Here is a 14,033-nt window from a genome sequence, read left to right on the forward strand (position 1 = left end):
TACTGGAGAATTTGGTAAGGAGCATGGGCTAAGGAAGGTCAGCTCCAATGACATTCCCATAGAGGAACTAGAATGAAAGTGGCTGAATTAGTGTTTCAGAGGTTTTGTCACTGGTAAATGCAAAATGTAAGGAAATGGAGTTTGGAGCTATGCCACTTTTTGGCTTTGTGGCTCCTTTGGGGAAATACTTTTTATCACCTAATAGCTGTGTAAGATTTATGCTAAGAGATTTACAGTTGTTCAATATGGTAATTTCACCCTCAGCCTGAAGCAAAGCTTTTCAGTAGAGCAAACCAAAAGTACTATTGTAACAGAAACATTTGTCTACATTGAAGCACTTGGGGAGCTATTATGAATTGGGGTAGAGGGACAGCCTCTAGTTAAAAACCATTTACCACTGAGAGCGCATCTCTGCCAGCTCCAGAGTAGCTGAAAGAACTCAACAACTTTGGGGTGTGGCTTCATCCCAAGAATGTTACAGTCCCCTAGCAACAAGTGTTACAACTCCATAACAACAACACTCACTAAATCCCAGTGTTGTATATCAAAGCTGACTATAAACTCTGAACTTTAGAAATGATTTGTGTACTTCCTGTTGTGTTAAAAGAGTCTTTCTAATTAATAGTTCTATAGAATGAGTTTGGTAGAAATCTTTAGGGTGTTTGCTAATTTAGATATATGCTAATAGATGTACAGAATGTCTTTAAGACATGTAGTAATAAGTAATAAAAAGTAAAGACATGTAGTATATTTGCTAAGGTAGTCCTGTAATAAGCTTGTAAAAAGTAAAGATGCTAGTTGCAAATATAAGTTTAAATAAGAATATAAGGAGTAAATATATAAGTAAATGCAAGTTTAATTAAGAATGTAAGAAGTAACTATATAAGTATATTTGCTAAGGAGTTTCTTTAAGAATATTAGCTTGTAAGAAGCATAAATGAGTATATGTTGATATGTTTTATGTGCCACTTGCAGAGGCCTCATTCCCACCATACTGCAGGTCAAATGCACACATCAGGAACCTGACATAGTAGCTCAAACCGGCAGGCTGCTGCTAACTTGAGAGAGACAACTGAGAAGCTGTTTTTGCCTCCATTTTCGAATCTTTCTTCTCAGGTTTTAGGTAGAAAGTCTTGCCAACACGTTGGGCACCATTTGTAGCTAGAGTTTTCTTGCCTGATCCACAGCTGCTCAGACCCAACCAAGTAAACACAGAGACTTATATTGGTTACAAACTGTATGGCCATGGCAGGCTTCCTGCTAACTGTTCTTATATCTTAAATTAATCCAATTCTATAAATCTATACCTTGCCACGTGGCTCGTGGCTTACCGGCATCTTCACATGCTGCTTGTCATGGCGGTGGCTGGCAGTGTCTCTCTGACTCAGCCTTCCCCTTTCTAGAATTTTTCTCCTCCTTGTCCCACCTATACTTCCTCCTGTCTGGCAACTGGCCAATCAGTGTTTTATTTTTTTAACCAATCAGAGCAACACATTTGACATACAGACCACCCCACAGCAGGGTTTCTCTCCAGTATATGTTATTTTATGTATTTAAAGATGACCTTGAATAGCAAAGGCTTTACCACACTGATTGAACAGTCTTAGGATTTCTCTCCAGTATGTATTCCTTTATGTATTCCGAGACTGTTGAGACATAAAAAAAGGTTTTGCCACATTCATTAAATTCAGTTTCTGTCCAGAATGCATTCCTTTTGTACTTGGACATGACTGTGTCATATAAAGGCTTTATTACATTGATTGCATTTGTAAGGTTCCTCTCCAGTATGAGTTCCTTTATGTATGCAGATTACCAGCACATGCAAAGGCTTTATCACATTGACTACAATCATTGGGTTTCCTCTCTAGATTGTGTTCTTTTACATATTTGGAGATAAGAGTGTTGTGAAAAGCCTTTATTACATTGACTACATCTGTAGGGGTTCTCTACAGTATGTGTTCTTCCATGTCTTCAGAAACTATTGGTACATGCAAAGGCTTTACTATATTGATTACATTCATAGGGTTTCTATCCAGTATGTGTTCTTTCATGTCTTTGGAGATAACTGTGTCATGAAAAGGCTTTATCACATTGATTACATTTGTAGAGTTTCTCTCCAGAATGTGTTCTTTCATGTATTTAGAGATGACAGTGTTGTAAAAAGGCTTTATCACATTGATTACATTTGTAGGGTTTCTCTCCAGTATGTGTTCTTTCATGTATTTGGAAGCTACCAACACATGCAAAGCTTTTATCACATTGATTACATTTGTAGGGTTTCTCTCCAGAATGTGTTCTTTCATACATTTGGAGAAGACTGTGTTGTGAAAAGTTTTTATGACATTGACTACATTTGTAGGTTTTCTCTCCGGAATGTGTTCTTTCATGTCTTTGGAGATGACTGTGTTGTGAAAAGGCTTTACCACATTGATTACATTTGTAGAGTTTCACTCCAGAATGTACATTTTCATGTTTTAGGAGACTACTGGAACATGCAAAGGCTTTATCACATTGATTACATTTGTAGGGTTTCTCTCCAGAATGTGTTCTTTCATGTATTTGGAGCTGACTGTGTTGTGAAAAGTTTTTATGACATTGACTACATTTGTAGGGTTTCTCTCCGGAATGTGTCCTTTCATGTCTTTGGAGATGACTGTGTTGTGAAAAGGCTTTATCACATTGATTACATTTGTAAGGTTTTTCTATAGAATGTGTTCTTTCATGTTTTCGGAGACTACTAGAACATGCAAAGGCTTGATCACATTGATTACATTTGAAGGGTTTCTCTCCAGAATGTATTCTTTCATGTATTTGGAGCTGACTGTATTGTAAAAAGGCTTTATCACATTGATTACATTTGTAGGGTTTCTCTCCAGTATGTGTTCTTTCATGCATTTGGAGAGTACTGGCACATGCAAAAGCTTTATCACATTGATTGCATTTGTAGGGTTTCTCTCCAGAATGCATTCTTTCATGTATTTGGAGACGACTGGGTCGTAAAAAGGCTTTATCACATTGATTACATTTGTAGGGTTTCTCTCCAGTATGTGTTCTTTCATGCATTTGGAGATAACTGTGTTGTGAAAAGGCTTTATCACATTGATGACATTTGTAGGGTTTCTCTCCAGTATGTGTTCTTTTATGTCTTTGGAGAAGACTGTGTTGTGAAAAAGCTTTATCACATTGATGACATTTGTAGGGTTTCTCTCCAGTATGTGTTCTTTTATGTCTTTGGAGAAGACTGTGTTGTAAAAAGGCTTTATCACATTGATTACATTTGTAGGGTTTTTGTACAGAATGTGTTCTTTCATGTATTTGGAGACTAGTGCCACATGCAAAGGCTTTACCACATTGATTACACTTGTAGGGTTTCTCTACAGAATGTGTACTTTTATGCATGTGAAAATTACTGTATTGTGAAAAGGCTTTATCACATTGATTGCATTTGTAGGGTTTCTCTCCAGAATGTGTTCTTTTATGTATTTGGAGAGTATTATTTTGTGAAAAGGCTTTATCACATTGATTACATTTGTAGGGTTTCTCTCCAGTATGTGTTCTTTCATGTCTTTGGAGATTACTGGTACATGCAAAGGCTTTACCACATTGATTACATTCATAGGGTTTCTCTCCAGTATGTCTTCTTTCAAGTCTTCGGAGTCTACTGGTACATGCAAAGGCTTTACCACATTGATTACATTCATAGGGTTTCTCTCCAGTATGTGTTCCTTTATGTATTTGAAAATGGTCATGATTTGTGAAGGCTTTAACACATTGATTACTCTCACTGATTTTCTTTCCAGTATGTGTTTCTTTATGAATTTGGAGACTAATGTTGTGTGAAAAGGCTTCATCGTATTGAATACAACTATAGAGTTTCTCTCCAGTATGAATACTTCCATTATTCTGAAGATGACCATAATATAAAAATGCTTTTGCACATTGAGTATATTCAGAGGGTTTCTCCCCAATTTGATGTTCTTTGTACCTGTAAAGATAATTGGCACATGTAAAAGCTTTATCACATTCAGTACGCTGATGAATATTTATATCAGTATGAATTAATTTTATAATTTTGTCTAATTTTTAAGACAAATAAGATCTTAAAGTTTACACTCATAGTGTAAGAGCTTTTATTATAAGGTCCACATTTATAGAATCTTTTGTCTATATGAGATTCTTCACATATTTGAAGAGAACGGGAAGAACTCAAAGCTTTAACATACTTATTGCACTCATAAGTTTTCCAATACTGAGAGTCACCCTCCACTTGCAAAGTGAACCAGGACAATAGATATATTTATATATTCCAATACTCATAGAGCTTTTCTCCAGTCTGGGTATCTTGATGTATTCCCAATAAAGTTGGAAAATCAATTAAATTTAAACTTGTATCATGCTCAAAAATTCTACTCAAAGTGGAGACTATTACTTATCTTCTAATTATTCTGTGTGTGTAATAGAGAGTTATGCTGCATTCTTCCTATGCTCACATGGCTTGTATCCAGAGTAGTATATGATATACTGATAAAGGAAAACAAACAAATAAAATGTTTCCACACTGCATTCACACAACTTGACTTTCTGTTCCTCATAGATATATTCTTGGATATATACTTATCACCTATTCAACACATATTCCTTTTACAGTATCTGAATGGCATGAAATTAAACAGATTGGCTGTTCAACAGCAGAGCTATCATGGAGCTGTAATTCAAATGGGAATATCAGTGAAGGCATTGTTTCACTGTGTTTTTTCTTAGACGAATGCCTTGCAAACACATATCAGCTACCTGACATTGAGGTATTTGGTTTTGTGAGAATTTAACAATCATCAGTATACTTTAAACTGTGCTTATTTACATTGTCACTTTTATTTAAAACTTCTGGGACACAATAAAATTTCTCCATAGGCACATTTGTATCAGCCAACACATGAGAAGTACCTTCTAAGTCTTCCAGAACTTTGACAATGTTCTTCAATATCATGGTCTTCCCAACTGTAGCCTAAAATACAGTACCAGAAAATATATCATATATTATGGGAAACTGTGCAAAAGTTATTATCTTCAGTGAACCTTAGAACAATGCCAGATTTATTCACCTCATTCTTCTTCTATCTCAATTGAAATTACAAAAGTGTATTGATAACTAAGGAAGAGTTGTCCCCTTATTTTAAAATGTGATAAAAAAAAATTCAGTCTTACCTATAGCAGTAAGGTTTCTGTAGGTCTCGCACATTACATCTTTGTAGAGATTCTTCTGGGAAGGATCCATCAAAGTCCACTCCTCCCAAGTGAAGTCGATATGCACATCATCATAGGTCACTGCAGTCTAAAATATCCCATACATGTATACAACAGAAAGTGTGATACTGACAGCATGGTGATGTATACTTCTTTGGCAGTATATTCATATAATTCTGGGGCTCCCCACAGTTATTCCATGACACAAAAGTTAATCATCAACTCATTTTAGAAAACAAAAACTGAACAATGAGGTTCACATCTGTCATTTCTAAACATTTTGTCTAGGATATAGCCTTGCAGGAGAAATGCCTATTAAGAGATACAAAGAGGGACTGGAGGGATGGCTCAGTGGTTAAGAGCACTGGATGTTCTTCCAGAGGTCCTGAGTTCAATTCCCAGCAACCACATGGCACACAACCATCTGTAATCAGATCTGGTGCCCTCTTCTGGCCTGCAGGCAGACATGCAGACAGCACACTGTATACATAATAAATAAATAAATGAATCTTTTTTTTTCTTTTGGTTTTTCTAGACAGGGTTTCTCTGTGTAGCTTTGTGCCTTTCCTGAATCTCGCTCTGCAGACCAGGCTGGCCTCAAACTCACAAAGATCCGCCTGGCTCTGGCTCCCAAGTGCTGGGATTTAAGGCATGTGCCACCAATGCCCGGCTAGGCTCACAACCAAAAATCTTTTTTTTTAAAAAAGAGAGATATAAGAGAGGCAAGCAAACAGATCAAAGTACACATTAGAGAAATTGAATGAACAATTACTAACTACAAAAAAGATGGGCAAGTTGGGTGTACTGGCTCAAGTCTTTAATCCCAGCACTCACAAGGAAAAGGCAGGAGAATTTAATTGAGTTTGCTGCCAGCCTGCCTGTGCAATGAATTTCAGGTTAGCCACTTACAAATTAGTAAAACCCTTTCTCCCCCATAAAAATAAATTGTACAAGAAAGGTAGAAAGAACTCACAGGTTTCTATGGAAGTTTCTACAAAAAATTATGCATACACTCCAGTTCTGTTTTGATCTTCCAGAAACCAGTTTAAGTTATAACAATAATAAGATCTTACTAAAAGGGAATGCATGTTTAAAGTTACAAGTGAACAGATGAAAACATTAGCAATATAAATGTTGATCATAAAAAATAACATAGGACAGTAGAAATGGCTCAATATTTAAGAGCTCTTGCTGGTCTTACAGACAGTTGGGCTCATCATAAATGGGGGCTTACAACTATCCATTACTACAAGTTCAGGGGTTGTGAAACTATCTTCTGATTGCTGTGAGGAGCAGGCACACATGTGGTATATATCCATGCATACAAGCAAAAGATGCACATTCCTCAAAAGAATTGAAAGACAACATAATAGGTAGGAAGAATGTCACACAGCTGCAATTGAATGACTCAGAAGGCTCACACAGTTTTAATGTCATGAGTATGCCATCCTGGGAAAGAGAATGATACATTCTGCCATAATTCAAAGTTTAAGATGTGGGTGAAACTCAGCAAAACAGCATATACTGGACATGTAGAAATACCTATACAACAAGCCCATCACCCAATAATATAAAAACAAAAAAGCCCAGGCATGATGGCCAACATTTAATCATAGGACATAAGAGCCAGAATAATTTGGATTTCTGAGTTTAGGCCAGTCTGGCATACAGAGGTACTTTCAGGACAGCCAGGGTTACACAGAGAAACCTTTTCTTCAAAAACAAAAATAAAAACAATAAAATGGACAAAAACTCAGGTTACAAAATGGCTTAGCACTGAATATCAATTGCTTCAACTATATCTTACGGGATTTAGTGATACCATGTATAGCAGTGGTATAAGACATGACAGCCAGACACAAAGAACATGAGCTAAGGACAAGGGCTGTGGAATGCTCAGGTGACTGGGCTGTTCCAGTACCTGTGCTTGAGCCCATCTGTGCTGGCTGGGAAAATGTCTGTGTGACTGTGCTGTGGTATGGGTCTGGTGGCTTGCTAATTGTGGACATTGTTGCTGGGGTTGGGGAAACAGTTGCAGTGTCATTTTCCTGAGTCTCAGACAGGACTTTGCTGTGAACAGTTTTCCTCAGGGTGGCTGTGGTTGGTGAAGAGGTGTTTGTAACTGCCAGACTTGTCATGGGTAAAGGTTTGTTTGTGTCAGTGACTTTGTCTAGTGTTAATGAGAGTGGAGTTAAAGCTGACTTCTCAGGAAGAGTGAGTGTCCCAGTTCCAGATGACAGGATGGTATCCTCTGGTATGCTTGATGCTGTTGAAGGTATTGTCATGGTCCTGTTTGTTTTTCTGAGGCCTAGAGACACTGATGATCCTATTCCAGTGTTGGTGGACTTTGGTGATAATAGAGTTGTACCTACAGGCATGATAACATTAGAAATTGTCTGTACTGACTGAAAAGGTGTCTGTGTGATTATGCTGTTGTGTATGTCTGGTGACTTGCTCATTGTAGGGGTTGTTGCTGTGGTTGGGGGTACATCTGCATAGGAAATGGATTGAGGCTAAAGACACTCAAATTCCTTCCCTAGTGAGGAATTTCATCCAGAAAGACTCTTTCTACTAAAGTTTCCCCAAACACCCAAAGGAAAGCCACCAAGGAGAGAGAAGTATTCAAATACATTATCCTATCTGGCTGGGTTTTCATTCAATTGAAAACATCCTGAACATAGGCTTCTGGTCACCCCATGATCAAAACGCATTTAGTCTATCTTCAATGATCCTCATAGTCTTCAGCAGCACCTACAGTTTCAAATGTTCAAGGTCTCTTTGAACACTCAGGTGATTCCTTGACTCTGACATCTTGTAAAATCAGAAAAGAAGTTACATCTTTCCAACATACACTGGCACAGAATACCCATTACCATTCCCAAAGAGGAAGTGGAACACAGTGAGTAAAGACTGGACCAAGGCAAGACTGAAACCCAGCATAGTAAACACCAAATCCAGCAGCTGTGTCTCAGACATATGGGGCTTCAGTTTCAAAGCTTAGGTGTCTCATTTTCCAGAAATTTCTCATATATCTCTTTGGTTACTTCCATTCCCTATATGCAGCTCTCCATGGCAGATGTCTCACAGCTTCGGTATCTCAACATTTTGTGGTCTCAAAATGCAACCTGGGCTTCATGCTCAAAGCTTCAAGCAATGAACTTTCACAGGATCCTCACTGGGGCTCTGACTCTGCCAAACATAGATGACTGCAAAAGTCCTAAACCGAAACCACAGATCAGGAATCCATGACCAGAAATTTTGATTCTTTCTTATTTCCAGAACCAGCACAAGTTTGGCTTCTTAATTGAGATGGACCTTGCAGAGTTTGGACAACACTTGCAGCAGGTTTTGTATGAAGCTGCTTCCTGGGAATAGGAATCAATTTGCCTAATCCTCTCATTAATTGAAGGCTTAACATGAAGCCCTTAGGGTACCTAGATAGGCTTTCTTCTCTTTAATGGTGATCTCCTTGAAAATTCCTATCTGTTTCAGCACATGACTGCCATCTAAAACTACCTTTTCATTGTCACTGGTTTCTGAAAAAATTATTGCTTTTTTCACTGTAGACCTGAATGAGTCATCAGTAATAAGCAAGCAACGGATTCAATATTCCATCTAAGAAATCAGCCTATTACTTTTTAATTTGGCCTTACTCAATTTCTCAGGGCAAGGGCAGAATAAGGAAGATTCTAGGCCAAGTAAGACACAAATGACCTCTAGTTTAATGTTTCATAGAGTCTACTTCTCACTAAAATCTATGACCTTGACCTCCTCTTTGTGCATTACTCTCAAGAGTCTCATCTTCCTCATCCTACAAGAACAGCCTATTGAGCTCTGTGTATAGTTTTCTATGACTTTTGTCATTTAAGTCATGATATCTTCTAATTTCCTCTAAAGGATAACATTCCCAGATTCTTCCCAGCAACACAATCACTTTTGGTGTTCCATTTTTTGTTCTAACTTGCTTCTGTGCTGTTGTGATTAAATCCTCTAATCAAAATCATCTCAGGTAAGTTTATTTAGCTGATTCTGCCAGGTCACAATCCATCATTGTGGTATAGAAAATGAAGATTAAAACAATAGGCAAACACTGTTTACTGGCCTTCTCACTTGCTTTGTCACTGTCTTATGCTCAGCCAGCTCTCCTATCCATCCCAGGTCCACTTGCTTAGAGATATTGCCAACTCACTGGAGGAGCCTTCCCACATCAATCATCAACACAATCTCTTACAGACATAGCCGTTCCTGACAATTATGAATAAACCAGCTTTGAACATAGTTAAGCAAGTATATTTGTGTCAGGATGGAGAAACATTTGGGGGATATATGCCCAAGAGTGGTAATAGCTGGTTTTTGAGGTAGATAGATTCCCAATTATCTGAGGAACTGGTATATTGATTTCCATAATGGCTGAACAAGTTTTCAATCCCACCAGCAATGGATGAGTGTTCCCCTTGTTCCACATCCTGGCCAGCATGAGCTGTCATTTTTGTCATTCATCTTAGCCATTCTGACAGGTGTAAGATGAAATACCAAAGTAATTTTGATTTACATTTCATTGATTGCCAAGGATGTTTAACATTTCCTTAAGTGTTTTATAGCCATTTTAGATTCCACTATTAAGAATTCTGTTTAGATATGTACCATATTTTTTAATTGAACCATTTTATTTGATGTCTAGTTTCTTAAGTTGTTTATTATTCTGAGCGAGGCAACCCAGAACCACATAGACAAAACGTGATATGTTATTCACTTATAATTAGACATTAGCTGTCAAGTAAACAATACTAACAATATAATCCACAGACCCAGAGAGGATAAGTAACCAGGATGGTTGTGGAGGCAGGGGAATGCATGGATCTCCCTGGGAAGAGGAGACAGAATAGATTTTATGGATGGACTGGGGGCAGGAACAGAAAATATCAAGTAAGAGAGGGACAGAAGGAGAGAATATAGGAACAAGTGAGTGCAATGGGGAGCTATTAGGGGGTGATGTGGAAACCTAGTATGGTAGAAACTTCCTGGAAGCTATCAGGGTGACTCTAATGAGGACTCCAAGTATTTGAGAATATGGAGCCTGAACTAGCCATATAAGGCTCCCAGTGGTAGGAATGGGACACCAGCCTAGCCACAAAAATGTTCAACCCACACTTACCTTGTCTGCAAAATATTCTGGGGTAATGGTGTCTTGGAATTTGTGAAGTAATCAACCAATTACTGAACTAACTTGAGGCCCAAGATCAGAGAGGGAGCCCATGCCCAATACTGCTTGGATGAACAGGAACCAGAAGTTGGAAGGCTCAGAGAACTAGGGTAGAACCAAATACAACTGACCAAAAAAAAAGTCAATGAATTGATATCTAACAATATTCTATTATCATAGATTAGTACCCAGTCCAATTGTCATCAGAGAGGCCTCCTCCTGCAGCGGATGGGAGCAGATGCAGAGATCCTCATCCACATATTAGCTGGAGCTCTGGGAACCCTGCATAAGGGTGGACTGTAGGAACACAGCGAGGTCTTGACCCCAGAGGGGTCAAGAACACCAGGAGAACATGTCCACAGAATCAACTAGGCAGGGACCAAAGGGGCTCAAAGAGACAGATGCAGCAATCATGGGTCCTGCATGGGTCTGTGCCAGGTCCTCTGCACACATGCTGTGGTTTTTTTTAACCTTGATGTGTTTGTGGGAGTAAGGGTATCTCTGACTATTTTCCCTACTCTTAGAACCTTTTCCTCCTCCTGGGTTGCCTAATCCAGCCTTGATATGAGAATCTGTGCCTAATCATGCTATAACTTGTTGTGTCATTTTTTTTTTAATATGCCTGGGATATCTGCCCTCTAGTGAACAGAAATGAAGGAGGAGTGGATTTAGGGAAGAGAGGTACAGAGAAGGAGTGGAAGGAGGGGAAACTGTATTTTGGGGTGTATTGTGTGAGAGAAAATAAATTTTGATAAAGAAAGGAAGTAGAGGAATATGGACACAGTGAGGCAAGTTTGGACCAAGGCAAGACTAAAACTCAGCAGGGCAAACACCAAATACTGATGCTCTGTCTCAGATACATGGGGTTTCATTCTCAAAGGACTTAGATAGTTTTAACACTGCAACTTTTCATACATGTCTCTCCTTTGCTACTTCTACTCCATGTATTCAGCTTTTCATGGCAGAGGTCCCACAGCTTGGGTATTTCAACATCTGATGGTCTCAAAATGCAATCCAACTTCATCTTCACAACTTTATGCAATGAACACTCATATCCTCCACACAGAGTTTCTGACTCTGCCAAAAACAAAAGTGTACAACAGTGCTAAACTGATTCCATGGAAGAAATCATGACCACTAAATTGTGCATCTTTCCTGTTTCCAGAACCAGCACAACATGGGTGATTCCTCCCAAATTTGGCTTCTAACTTGTGATGGACCCTGCCACTCTTCAAACTGATTTGCAGCAGACTCTGTATGAAGTTGCAACCTGGCACTAGAAATCACTTTGCTCAATCCATCTATAAATTAAAGGTTTAGCTGATGGGTTCTTACACATAGGGCTGATAGGCATCTACTGTAAAGCAAGGGAGTTCTCTTTAATAGTAACAGTCTTCTTGAAAGTTCCTGCTGGCTTCACCAGCAGACTGTCATCTGAAACTACACAGTACTATTTTTCAAATTTTTATTAAGAAAATTTCTATTCATTTTACATACCAACCATAGATACCCCCTCCTCCTTCCTGCCATCCCTCAGCATTCCCCCCACTAGCCCCCCATTCCTACCTCCTCCAAATCAAGGTTTCCAATGGGGAGTCAGCAGAGCCTGGTACATTCAGTTGAGGCAGGTCCAAAGCCCTCCCTTCTGCAAAAGGCTGCCCAAGGTGTCACACCTTAGGCATTGAGCTCCAAAAAGCCTGCTCATGCACCAGGGAAGGATACCTGCCTGGGGGCCCACCAAACAGTTCAAGCTAAATAACTGTCCTCCATATGCAGAGGGCCCAGTCTAGTCCCATAGGGGCTCCTCAGATATTGGTTCACAGTTCAGGTGTGTCCACTAGTTTGGCGGGCATCTCTGCATGTTTTCCCATCATGATCTCAATGTCCCTTGCTTATAGAATCCCTTCTCTCTCTCATCAATTGGACTCCTGGAGCTCGGCCTGGGACCTGGGCATGTATCTGTGCATCTGATTCCATCAGTAACTGGATGAAGGCTCTATGATGACAGTTAGAGTATTCACTAGTTACTGGAATAGACCAGTTTAGGCACCCTCTCAACTATTGCTAGTAGTCCAAGGTGAGGTCCTCTTTGTGGATTCCTGGGAACTTCCCTAGCACCCTGTTTCTCCCTATTCCCATGATGTCTTCACTTATCAGGGTATGTCTTTCCTTGCTCTCCCACTCTGTCCCTGTTCCAGCTCAAACCTCCCATTTCCTTATGTTCTCATACCCCATTCCTTGCCCTCCATTAACCCCCCCTCACCCTGAGTTTGCTCATGCAGATCTCCTCTATTTCTCCATCTCTGGGCTACCTATGTGTCCCTCTTAGGGTCCTCTTTGTTAGCTAGTTTCCCTGGAGCTGTGGGTTGTAATCTGGTTATCCTTTGCTTTATACATCTAGTATCCACTAATGAATGAGTACACACTATGTTTATTCTTCTGGGTCTGGGCTACCTCACTCAGGATGATATTTTTCTAGTTCCATCCACTTGCCTGCATACTTTATGATATCATTTTTTTTAACTCCTGTGTAGTACTCCATTGTGTATATGTGCCACATTTTCTTTATCCATTGTTTGGTTGAGTGGCATCTAAGCTGTTTCCAGGTTCTGGTTATTATGAATAATGTTGCTATGAACATAGCTGAGCATGTGTCCTTGTGGTATGATTGAATAATCCTTGGGTATATGCCTAAGAGTGTATAGCTGGGTCTTGAGGTAGACTGATTCCCAATTTTCTGAGAAGCCACCATACTGATTTCCAAAGTGGCTGAACAAGTTTGCATTCACATCAACAGTGGAGGAGTGTTCCCCTTGTTCTACATCCTCTCCAACATAAGCTGTCTTCAATATTTTTGATCATAGCCATTCTGTCAGGTGTAATATGGTATCTCAGAGTCATTTTGATTTGAATTTCCCTGATGACTAAAGATGTTGAGCAATTCCTTGAAAGTCTTACAACCATTTGAGATTGTTCTATTGAGAATTCTCTGTTTAGCTCTGTAGCCCATTTTTAATTGTATTGTTTGATATTTTGAGGTCTAGTTTTTTGAATTCTTTACATATTTTGGAGATCAGCCCTCTACAATTAATAAACAGGACCTCCAGAAAGCTTTTGTAGGGCAAAGGACACAGTCAATAAGACAAAACAACAGCCTACAGAATGGGAAAAGATCTTCACCAATGTTACATCTGACAGAAGAAATGCATTTAAAGAAAATGAAATTTAAAAAATAATAACAATTGTCTTTAGCATGATAAAAGTACTTTATTTTTAAGATAAAAAAAATTAGCTATATTAGCTATATTGACTTTTAAAAACAGTAGAATCTTCCCTAGTTGAGGAAATGCAATTTATAAGCAACTGACTGATCTTGCCCATGTGCACATGTTGGCTACTGAGATCTGTAACTTGACACACAGAGTTATAGGCAATGGTCTATTTCTCAGTCTTCTAAACTGACATAATTCAGGCAAGCAGGACTGAACATATCTGCAAAGGAGAGTTGTCTAGTTGGAAATTCAATATTCATTGGCTCAAACTAACTTTCTCAAATTGTACACCCAACAATCTGGTCTATATTCAT

The 14,033-nt window shown here is 38.9% G+C and overlaps 1 pseudogene; it reads right to left on the minus strand.

Annotated features, from left to right (window-relative positions):
• Window positions 1-1,633: 1,633 nt before the first annotated feature.
• On the minus strand, window positions 1,634-6,627 carry LOC131912403 (zinc finger protein 431-like; annotated as a pseudogene).
• Between the last annotated feature and the right edge of the window lie 7,406 nt (window positions 6,628-14,033).

This window comes from Peromyscus eremicus, chromosome 6 (assembly GCF_949786415.1).
Source record: "Peromyscus eremicus chromosome 6, PerEre_H2_v1, whole genome shotgun sequence".
NCBI classification, from domain to species: Eukaryota; Metazoa; Chordata; class Mammalia; order Rodentia; family Cricetidae; genus Peromyscus; species Peromyscus eremicus.